The 12,393-nt window shown below is 33.1% G+C and overlaps 1 long non-coding RNA gene across 1 annotated transcript; it reads right to left on the bottom strand.

The window, feature by feature from the left end:
- Positions 1–9,596: 9,596 nt before the first annotated feature.
- On the bottom strand, positions 9,597–11,868 carry LOC113353549. Its single transcript, XR_003361368.1, has 3 exons — positions 11,637–11,868; positions 11,316–11,395; positions 9,597–11,134 (listed from the first exon to the last, which is right to left on the bottom strand). It is a non-coding gene; the product is annotated as an uncharacterized LOC113353549 (long non-coding RNA).
- Between the last annotated feature and the right edge of the window lie 525 nt (positions 11,869–12,393).

Genomic DNA, 12,393 nt, shown 5'->3' with positions numbered 1-12,393 from the left:
CAAAACATATACTTGTAAGGTCTTGAACGTGTTTGCTTGCTCTGATACCAATTAAAAAAGCGGGGGTCTAACAACTACACCCAATATTTTGCTTAGCAATCTGTATGGACAAACTCCAATATACTTTCAAGAGAATCAACTAGACAGTTAGACTCAATCTTAATAAAAGTATATCAAAGAGTTTATATCTCAATTTCTCAATTCAATCCGCAATCAAACAAATAGGAATTTGCGAGCCTGATTGAATAAGAGAAATAACTTGGACGATATCACAAACCAATGTCCAAGTGTCAATCAATTCAATCAAAAACCCAAAGGCCGGATTCAAGAACGGATTTATCTTAACGCATAACCTGTGATATTTCTATTATATAACAAAATATAACGCGGAAAAGAAATAACACAGACACCAGAAATTATGTTAACGAGGAAACCGAAAATGCAGAAAAACCCAAGGACCTAGTATATATTTGAACACCACACTATATTAAGCCGCTACAGACACTAGCCTACTACAAGCTAACTTCAGACTGGAATGTAGTTGAACCCTAATCAATCTCACATTGATTAAAGGTACAGTCGTTCTCTTTACGCCTCTAATCCCATTAAGATACATCTCACTTGATTCCCTTACCTGATCTCACCCACAACTAAGAGTTGCTACGACCCAAAGTCGAAGACTTGTTAAACCAATTGGCCTCACACAGAAAAGTCTATAGAATGAATAAATCTGGCTCTCACAGAAATACCCAAGAGTTTTTGTTCCGTCTTTTGAAAAATCAAGGTGAACAGGAACCAATTGGTATACCGGACCTATATTCTCGAAGAACAGCCTAGAAATATCAATCACCTCACAATAATCTTAATCGTATGGAAGTGAAAAAAGATAGTGTGGAATCACAACGAGACCGAGATGTTCGTGACTACTTTTTATCTTGCCCATCGGAGATTAAATCTCGATCAAATCCTATAGAAGATAGTACTAAATCACGATAGTAAACAACAAGATCAGAACACACAACTACAGAGAAAATAGTTGGGTCTGGCTTCACAATCCCAATGAAGCCTTCAAGTCGTTAACTTACAGGGTTTCGTGAAAAACCTAAGGTTAAAGGAGAATCGACTCTAGTCGCAACTAGTATCACACAGGAGGTGCGGGGATTAGGTTTCCCAGTTGCTAGAGTTCTTCTTTATATAGTTTTCAAATCAGGGTTTGCAATCTAAGTTACCTTGGTAACAAAGCTTTCAATATTCAACGTTAGATGAAAACCTGATTAGATTCAATCTAATATCTTTTAACCGTTAGATCGAACTTAGCTTGTTATACACAAATGAAATGTACCTTCATTTAGGTTTGAGTAACCGTACCTAAGTTTCTAAACTAGATTGGTTCAACAACAGTTAACCGAGGTTCGCCATCTGAGCAATTTCATATCAACCTTATCAATCTTGATCACAACTAGTTCAAATGACTCAGATGAAACTAGTTATAGAGTTGTTCAATTGCTATATTCTCATAGAAGTATACACAAACACAATTGAAGCAAAATAGGTTTGACTCATTCGAATGAATTCATGAACATTATAGCCACGGTTTGCAAAGATTGCATTCCTTATTATATAAATGTATTAGTTCATGAGCAAACTTATTTTAGAACATCATCCACTTAGGTATGAAAACGGGTACGCATACCTTAGTGGACGGACTGAGTTTTGGTTCGCCAGTGTGCGAACGGGTACGCATACTACAAAACACAGCAGAAAAATCCGTACCCAAACTTTACACAAGTACGCGTACCGGTATGTGTACTTAGGTACCCGGACTTTCATAAACCAACTGGTACACATACGGGTATGCATACTATGGTTCCCGGACATGGATTACATATATGCAAGTACGCATACTATGTTCATAATCCAATTGTTCTAAACTCTATCTCAATCATCGAAACTTTCTTAGAGGATGACAACAGTTGTTTTCGCGAACTATTAGCATCAAAGCGATATTCAAGTTATTGAAATAATCAATATGAAATATTCCCGGTTTACATCATATGATTGTACACAAATCATGTAAGATGTTACTAGGCAATTTTCACATAATCATCTTTTGACTTGCGTCAAGAATAAGATGAACTTGGTTGAAGCGAAATGTTACAAACACATATTTCAAGAAATATATAAGCGAGTTAAACTCAGCTCGAAATCTTAAATGTGTATAATTGAATACTATATAGTGATACAACTTTTGTATCAATATAGGATATAGAGTAGAAATAGTCTTTCTGAATGATAGATGAGTTTCAGTCTCCACATACCTTTGGTTGATGAAGTTCCACAAGCTCTCCTTAGTAGTTCTTCGTCTTCAATCGATGAACGCCGTGAAGTCTAAAGCTCAACTACACAATATATCCTAATCCGAGACATTACTATAAATAGACTAGAAATCAAGACTTATAGTTTTGATCATTAATATTGACAAACAAGTTTGAGATAACAATGCTTGCGAATTCGACCGAGCAGTGATCTAACATAACCTGACTTTTCTTTGTCTGTCTTTTATCATTTTGGTTCGATCCTAATGGAAATCTGTGTAGATTTTTGTTTTCCACGAATTGGATGTGTAAAAGTTCATGTGTGTGGAGGTTTTGGATTCGTACTGTTCTACTTGGATTGTTGTTACTAAATGGAAACCTTGAATTTGATACCTTGTAAAGATACTCCTAGCAACAATTAATAAGCTTCCTATGGTAATCCAATTTAGTTTGTCTTCTTTTTAGTTAACATTTTCAGTTTTTTTGAAGTTGAGGGTCTGTTTTTCTTTTTAGTAATATAGGATCACAAGATTTGATGTTTTCTGTTTTTGATGTTTTGGGTTTTTGATTGCACATCTTTATGGGTTTGTAATTTCAGTACATAGAGATCAACGATAACCTTTCGTTCGTAAGGTTAAATGTGCCATACCCCTTAACAAGATTAGTTTGTGATTTATGAATATTTATGTTTTGTTCCCTGAGGAGGAAGAAAGTGGGCGTCACAATTTCTATAATGGAAGGAGTATTGTCTATTTTTGTTCTCTCACTTTAGGTTTGATTCAATTAGGCCTAACAAACAGCCTTCGGTTTTATGTTGTATACAGTCATTGTACTAAATTTTCATGAGTTTCTTTTTTGCTTTATTCTGTTACAAAGTTGGTTTCATTTCCTTGAAATGTTGCTCTATTTTGTTGTACTGACATTTCTCTATTGTATTATTTATATCTTTCTCTGTTGTTTATGTAATCTCATTTTCAGTACCTCTGTCTGAGTTATTTGTATGGATTTAGAGGGTTGGATCCATGTTACCAACTAAAACTACTCTGCTCAATTTTTGACAGGTATGATAGATTGCAACTGAGGCTAACATGAAAGCACAAGGGTATAGATATAAGCCATAACTCTTTGCGTGTTTGTTACTTGGGAAATGCAGTTCCAACGTGTTTGTTGTTCTAGGGAAAGTGGCCGGATTTTAAAGTAGCAAGAAGATGAGGTTGTTCTTCATGTTTGGTGGTGAGTACTAATAAGCCAAAGGGAACGAGATTGAGTCCTATACCTATATGTGAAATACTGATTGATAAGAGTGTGATGACAGATTTTTTTTTTTAATTAGTTTGATTCCCGTAAAGAGATCAATGATATTAATGAATAAAACATCTTTATTTAAAAGTATCCTTCAAGGCATTTTCAGATAGATCACCAAGAAAGAAAAAAAAATCAATATCAGATAATTATTGTGCTTTTGTAATGCTAGGAAGGTGTTTCTGTTCTTCAAATCGTTAGATTCAAGCAGCAGAGGCATAGCACGGGTGCTCCGCTATGCTATGCAGAGAATCAAAACTTAAGCTAGAAACTAATCCAGAATTGGCATGTGGTTGCATGTCACCCTAAACAAATGGTCACCATCACAGAATGAAAGGATCATTTAAAATTCAGCATTCGACGTGCGACGCACGTGCACTTAACTTGTGACAATTAATGGATCATATTTGGATAATTCTTTGTTACATGTTAAGAACATTTATAATACGAAGAGTCCAACTCATTCACCGTGCCACACCTTTTTAAAAAAATTTAGGACTTGAATTTCATTTGGATAACTCTATATTACATGTTAAGACCATCTAGTATGAAGAGGCCGTGCCACACCTTTTTTAAAAATCTTAGGACTTGAATTTCATTTGGATAACTCTATATTACATGTTATGACCATTTAGTATGAAGAGGCCAACCTATTGGCCATGCCTTGTGAAGTATCGACACGTCAATAGTATCGTGTCCGCGTCATATGTACGTCGGATGCAGGACGTGTGTGGGACACCGACACGACACATTATAGAAATTTATATTCTATTTTATTAGTTGGTTAATATAGTGTGTTGCCGAAATTAGTGTAGTAGTTAATTTTTCTAATGGTGGCCTAACCTAATGGTATAAAATTGAGCTTTATTCAGTATTTACGTGATTAATGTATTTGATGTACTATAACTCTATTAGAAAATATTTATTTAATATGTATATAAACGTGTTTGTGTTCTGATAATTTTGAATTTTGCTGGTCCCTGTGTCCGCCTAATGTGGTGTCCCGTGTCTCATGTCTGTGTCAGCGCTTCCTAATCCATGACATACCTTTTTAAAAAAATGGGACTTTATTTATCCATAAATTTTTTTCTTACGATTTTTGATATCCAAGGTGAAGAAGGTGTGTTAATTTAAAGTATTAATTGTGACTAGAAGGCGCAATTGAGGGATATGAAAATTAATTGAGGATATGATAATAGGACAAAATAGATATTTAAATAGTAAATCAGAGTCACCCCTATCCAGGTAATTTATATAATTCCTAATCTATCCCTTATTAATCATGTTTAATGGTTAATTATAAGTGAAAAATACTAGAACCCCCTGTTATATGGATAAATTTTTGATGTGGGTGTTCTTTGATGGGGGCATGAGGGACAAATCAGGAGTTGACATGTGTTTTTCATATTAATTGATTCAACTAATTTTGCTTCCAAAAATATCAAAGATAAAATATAAGCAATTAAGATAACCAATATTTTCTCAAAAAATAAACTTGTCTTGTTTTTTTGGAAACAAAATTTGTTGGAATCAATTAATATGAAAAACACATGTCAACTCCTGATTTGTCCCTCATGCCCCCATCAAAGAACGCCCACATCAAAAATTTATCCCTATTATATGGGTTCAATATATAGAAGCCCCGCAAAATGGATCCTCCACTATCAACTCCATACTTTCGCTTTTTGATATTTTTAGGCCCAGAACTTTTATTTTTGGGACCAGGTTTTGAATTCTCCCGGATTGCTGAGGTCATAAAAAAAATCTAAAGAGTTTAATACCAAGATTACCCTTTACTTTATATTCTATATTTTATAGAAAGAGAAACATGAAAAATCATTTTTTTGATATGTGTCTCTTTGCTTGCAGAGCTCCGGCGATTTAGTTTTTAGGTTTTTTTCTTCTTCACTTGTAGTCTCTCTCGAAATCATTTTCTTTCTTCTAAAATCAATTGATTCAATCAATCGACGTGACTGGAATCAATTGATTTAGCTTTTATACAGATCTAAGAGGAAGAAGATATAGGTATGTTTTGATTTTGTTGTTGTTTCTGATGTTGTTTGTTTTTTATTTAGTTTTCATTTTTCGTTTTTCGATTTAGTTTAGTCGATTAACGAAATTGAAATTTCAGAAAAAGAATTTTTTTGGTGATAATCTAATAGCTTCTATTTCATCTTTATTCTCTTTTTCATTCATAATTAGAGTATAGATCTACTTCAATTTCATCTTAATTATGCTTTGGAGATTAAAAAGTTCGAAAAGTTTAGCCAAATTTTTTCTAGGGTTCTTGAGTGAAATTCAATTTAACTCTCAATTTGTAACTCTGATTGAAAATCTAGAAGCATATTTGAGATCTACATACCTTAATCTTTATTAACCGTAGAATTAAATGTTATCAACTTAAAATTTGATTTTGAGTGTGAATTTACATATATGTATTTTTTTTTTGTTTCTCAGCATGGTGTCATGGTTATTAACTACAGAACAACCGTCTCTTAGACTCGAAATCAAGGTATTGTGTCGTGCTATTTTTTAAAATTGAATTGAAAATGTCTTAGATCTTTAAAGTTTACTATTGTTGATGAGAAATGATTTGCAATTCAGGTTTCTCGGAAAGATATGTGTAACTTGCTACATTGTAGAATCGAAATTTATAAGCATTGGACATTTATGTTACAATATTGTTGCAAGTCTTTATTTTGAAAGCGATTGCATATGAAATACCAATCACAGGTCAGGCAATGTTTTGCATCTCTTGTATTTACTGCAATCTAATTATGAGTAGTAGTCGTATTTGGCAGAATGTTGTTTGTAGCTTTTAGGAACCTTTAGTCCATATTGAGTAATTGTATCATGATTTATGTGATGAACTTTGTTGTCACACTGCGTCGACGCCCACAATATATGATCGTTAGGTAGAATAGGCAATGAAAAATTTCATAAAAATGATGTCAATAGGCTTAGGCGAGACTAAAGTTTGAGATAATAAAGAAACAAAAAATAAGATGTGAAAATGAAAAAGACTACCAATGTACTGACGCCACAGATCCAGTTCTCCATTGAATATATTTTTCTATTTACTAATCCAACCTAGTTTAATTACACTATTACGGGGGTGTGACTCAGAATTTTACTCGTTATGTAAATGTTGTTCAGAAATTATATGGATGTGTAGCTACTAGTTACACAATCTATATGGATGTGTAAGTAGCCACTAGTTACACATGCTATATGGGTGGGATATATAACCTATGTGTGTTGCAGGTTCTTATGGGAAGGTATATCATGCAGATTGGAATGATACTTCAAAGCCGGCGTTTGGGTATTCGATTGTGGAGACGTTACTTCAAAAAAATACCCAAGTTTTTATTTCATGGTTGACAACAACGATCCTGATTGTGTGTTTGAAGTTAGAGTTGAACTACATAAGATGTTGAATGAGGTAGAATCTTGAGCCAATAAAGATTCTCAGTAGTGATCTAATTATTTGTAACACACATTTTTTTTAACTATGTTCAAATTTACTTGCGTATGACTGACTTGGAGGTAGAATTTGCAACTTCAAATGAGTTTTTTTGTTGGCTTTTGGATTCTCATAATTGCACATTATTAGTTGACAGCATGGAGACTTGACAGTTATACTAACCTGCACCTTATTAATACTCAAAATTTTGAATGAGGTTCAATGGTGAATATAATGGTTGTTCTAGGGACTGATAACTCTCATTATTGAGAGATAACGTGGAAGGAACTTGTGTTGATAGATATACTTCCTGCAAGTGTTACGATGCGTGAGCTTCAGAAAGAGCACATGAAAGCTTTTGGTCATAGGTAATGGTTAATCAATTTAAATCATTTCTGGTTTGAATAGATAATTTCTTAAGTCAATTATTGGTAGTGTACCTGGCTGTACACACATGTATTTATGTTAGCTATACGTATTTGTACTTGACGGCCAGAATACACATTAAAGATATTGTTCCTATATTTCCTACAGTATAGAATCGATTATTTTGTGCCAACCGCAGTTGGCATCCATGTGTAACTCTTAGCTACACATTATTTATGCATGTGTAACTCTTAGATACATATGTCATATGCATGTGTAACTTCTAGCTACACAAGAAAGATGCATTGTAACTATTGAGTACACATCTATATTTGTAGTCCTTTTTTTGAGCTTTAAGTTGGTCATGTGGTCCACTGCATTTTTAGTGTTTTCTATAATTTTTTTTTGTATTTTTCAGGATTTGGTTGTGGTTGTTTGGATGATGCTTACACATTTTTTTACCTTTAGTATATACTGATTTTTTTAACCGGTGAATATGTTAAGACTGTAGTATTCATATGAATTACATCAATTTGTTTTTCCCATCAAAGTAGACTGAAGTCATATGCATGTGTAACTCCTAAGTACACATGCTATATAAATATGTAACTTTTAGTTACACAGGTCATATGCATGTGTAAATCCTAGTTACACATGCTATATAGATGTGTAAATTTTAGTTACACGGGTCATTGTATAACTGCTGAGTACAGATGCCCTTAAACTGCAGGAAGTATGTTTGAAACATCTTATTCCAGTTTTCCTTGATCTGCATTTTCATTGTTCACTTCAATTTTATCATATGATTTTTTTTCTCCCATCCCCTTAAACTTCTTTATGAGTGTGTGCTGACCCATAATTGAATGCAACTTGCAGAGACATACAGTTTATTACGAAGGTATTTCATGTGCGTTTCGTACTATATTCAAAGAAGATGGTTGCTTTGGCTTGTATAAGGGTCTTTGGAGCAACACTACTGGTATGCCCTTTTGTCATTTTTCAATAATAACGGTTAAAGTTTTAGGATATATGCTATATAATGTGAGTCCCATAGGCCTAAATTAGTGTAGTATAGTAGATTATATGAATGTGGAACTAAACTGTCATTGTTGAATATATGTAACTCTCAATGTTTTGATCATTGATCACTCGCATTTTGCACAAAATCTATGAAATGGACTATTTCTTAGTCACAATTATAGTGGCTCTTAATCTATTCTCGATTCCTTAATTTAGTCATTATGTGAGACTGGTATATTAGAATCATACTTGGTATTTCAAAAACTATGCCCTCTACCCTCTGTCTAGAGTAGACAGTCGAGTTATTTTCTTCTGGAAACTGATGCACACAATATTAAAGTTAATGGAAAACTCGTTCTCATTCATATGATACCTTTTATGTTCTTGTTTCTTCTTTTTTATTTTTATGTATGTGAAATGATTTATCATATGCATTTCAAACAGTTGTATATAACACCGGGACCATCGATCATGGGGATTTCGTTGCTGCTTTTATTATGGAGACTTTTCGATCACCAAACGTAGACTTTTTGTGTATTTTTGTGTTTATTTCTTCTTGATGAATAATAAAAATCAACTATGGCGAATGATAGTTGAGAAAATTATATTGTAAATAAAGAGCAATGTGTATATTCATCAAGTCACATGCAAGTGTATGCAAGTCCTAATTACACAAGTCAAATGCATGTGTAGATGGAAGTTCCACCTGTTGTATGGATGTGTAGTCGCAAGTTACATATGTTAATTAGATATGTAGCTTATAGTTACACATGCTAATTGGAGGAAAAAAAACAGACTCAGGCCTGGGAGAATCTGGAATCAGGTACGTAGTTGCAAAAAAGACTCGACCTAGAAGAATCTGGAATCAAGTAAGCTATATGCATATGTAGCTACGAGTTACGATATGCAGTTTCCTGTTACACATCTAACTGGATGTGTAACATCGAGTTACGCACGCTAACTGGATGTGTAATTCATAAACACAAGAACAAACTGACGGAAAAGAAAATATCAAAACTAAAAGTTCTGGATGTGTAATTCATAAACACAAGAAAAAACTGACTGAAAAGAAAATATCAAAAGTTCAAAACTAAAAGTATGAATTAGAACATTTCATTAACGTACAGCCAAAGTATATGGTAACATTAATCTAATTGTTACATTAACCATTTACATGAGTATCCGCAACTCACTTCTCAATAACTTCTTAATAAAACCAATCACAGATGTTACCCCACCATGGCTTGATGAGGTTTCAGACATCTCTTCAATGTTGAGAAACTGTAGCATCTAAACTGCATCAATATGTGCATAGCACACAGAGGCAACTGCAACAAAAATGAAAATACAAGTCACAACATCTCAAAAGAAGTAACCATCAATTTTTACCTACTACATCAATATCATGTCCGGTACATAGTTTCAGTGCCATCCAAGATCAGGTTCAGTGCCATCCAAGATCAGGTTCATACTTTCAATATCATGCATTGAAGATACTTGTTGGTTGTGCTCCCGAGGATTCAACAGAGCACGCAAAATCATGCAAAATAAATTTCAAAGTTCTTAGTTATACCGAACAAAAGAAAATATTTAAATATGGATGTTAACTTCTAATAAGAAAGAAAACGAGGATAACGACATGTGATTTGTGTCATTATCAAACATTAAATTTCTGAGGATAACGATAAAGAAAACCATTTTTCCCGTCACTTCCATACGATGGGTACACAATCTATAACAGAGAGAAACAAAATACATAAACATAATATTTAAATGCGTGTGTAACTCCGAATTACATAAGTCACATGCATGAGTAATATTTGTTTACACATGCATATGGCATGTGTATCTCTTGGTTACACATGCCAATATGAGTGTATAACTTCTAGATACACATTTAGATTTGAAAAGTTTCATACAAATCAATTCCAATTTTTATACAACCATAGTTACTGTTATACCAAAGATATGAAACCTAGTAAAAACTACCATGCACATTTAGAATTAAGTAACAAAAAAGGTATAATCTAATTGTATCATTTTATACAACAAACTAAACAACTAGCTTTTTCTAAAGCCACCCATCGTGTGTTCTCAAACATTATGCTTCCGAGAGAGAAAGGGAACACCATGCAACACCATTCCTATACGTTGGGTACACAAGCTATGATAGAGAGAAACAAAATATTTAAATGCATGTGTAACTCATACTTACACAATTCATATGCATGTGTAACTCCTCGTTACACATTCCATATGCATGTGTAACTCGTAAATACACATTCAGAATTCAAAACTTGTATACGAATCAATTTCAGTTTTTATTTGATCATAGCTACAGTTATGCCAAAGATTTGAAACCTAGTAAAAACTAACAATACATATTTAGAATTGAGCAACAAAAAGGTAAAATATAATTATGTAGTTTTATACAACTAGATAACTAAGTTATTCATCTAGTAGTACTTGGTGTTACCCAATCTGCAAATTATTCAACATATTGGCGGAATCTACAAAATTATCAATACAATAAAAGAAGAAGGCTATCTACAATAAACATAACGCCAAATGTGGTAGCGAGAAATGATTAATATAAAGAGGATACCATTTTTTCCATCATTCTCATACGCTAAGATCCAAGACAGTTATATTTTCTAGCAAGGATTCCCTGTACATTTTTGTACAAAATGTAAATGTTCTCCCGATAAATTTTGGAACAAATATATCACAAATTACATTTAATATCTAAACAATAAAATCATAAAATTTATGCTTTCAACAGCTAGCAATATTTTTTTCCCAAATAAAGAATTAATATGAAAAACAGTGGCAGTTTCGCGCGAAATTACCTTTGTCATAGTTTTCTTCTTTTACATTTTTTCTTTCTCAATTTGGTGTTGCGAATCGTTTTCTTTATCTCTGAATTCCTCTACAGTGTAAAAAAGAGAGATCCATTATTATATACATATTTCAAACCTTTTTAAACCATATATCTAAGAAAAATATGTAAGAATACCATAAAACCATATAAATTCAGGGATAATGATTCCAACAAAATACAAAAAAAAAATGCGGGGGGTGGGGGAGGGGGGAGAATAAAAAGAGATTTATAGAAATTATAATCAACATGTAGGAAACCATAGAAAACATCAAAATCGAATCAAACATACATGCTAAGGTCGATTCTTCTAGCTTTTCTTCTTCACCGATTGATTGTTTCCTCCCATTTTTTCGATCTAGAATGATAATTGATTAGGTTTGATAGAAAATCAATTGATTAAGTTTGATCTTAAACCTACCTAGTTCCATTTCTTTAGGCATTATCGATGATTTCTTATATTAGTATCTAGATCTGATTTTTTTTCTCTTAATTTTCTTTGTTCTCGTTTTTCTTCTCTCTCTAAAAACAGACCGACTGTGGAAGAAGATGGAACAAGGTAGGTTTACATACATATATACTAAAGGGTAGTCTAGTCTTTTCATCTTATATTTTAATTATTTTTAATTCGGGGCCTGATAATAAACTTCTTTTAACTAGGGGCCTCATATTATGGATTATCCATGGGTTGGGCCATAGCAATTTAATATATTAATTTGATACTTAATAGTATAAATTATTATGATTTGTGTGGGAGTAGAGGGAAAATTTTTGAGAGAAAAGGTTTTGGGTGAAAATGGTTGATGATAGTGAAGAAAGAAATGCTGCCGAATCTTTAGCTCAACGATAACAAGGGGTCTATCTTGAATCTTCGGCTAACGATGATGATTCACAATTACAATTGTATGTGGATCAAATACCCTTGAATCATGATATTTATGAGCATGGAAATTTTCGTGAAGAATCAACCCAAGAAGAAAGTAAAGAATTTCCACATACAAGCACTCCTAACACTTAGGTATGGATGTTAATGTACTGAAATTTGATTT

The sequence above is a fragment of the Papaver somniferum genome, chromosome 2 (assembly GCF_003573695.1).
Source record: "Papaver somniferum cultivar HN1 chromosome 2, ASM357369v1, whole genome shotgun sequence".
Lineage (NCBI taxonomy): Eukaryota > Viridiplantae > Streptophyta > Magnoliopsida > Ranunculales > Papaveraceae > Papaver > Papaver somniferum.
Note: the sequence above shows the minus strand (reverse complement) of the source record. Positions and strands in the feature narration are given on the sequence as shown.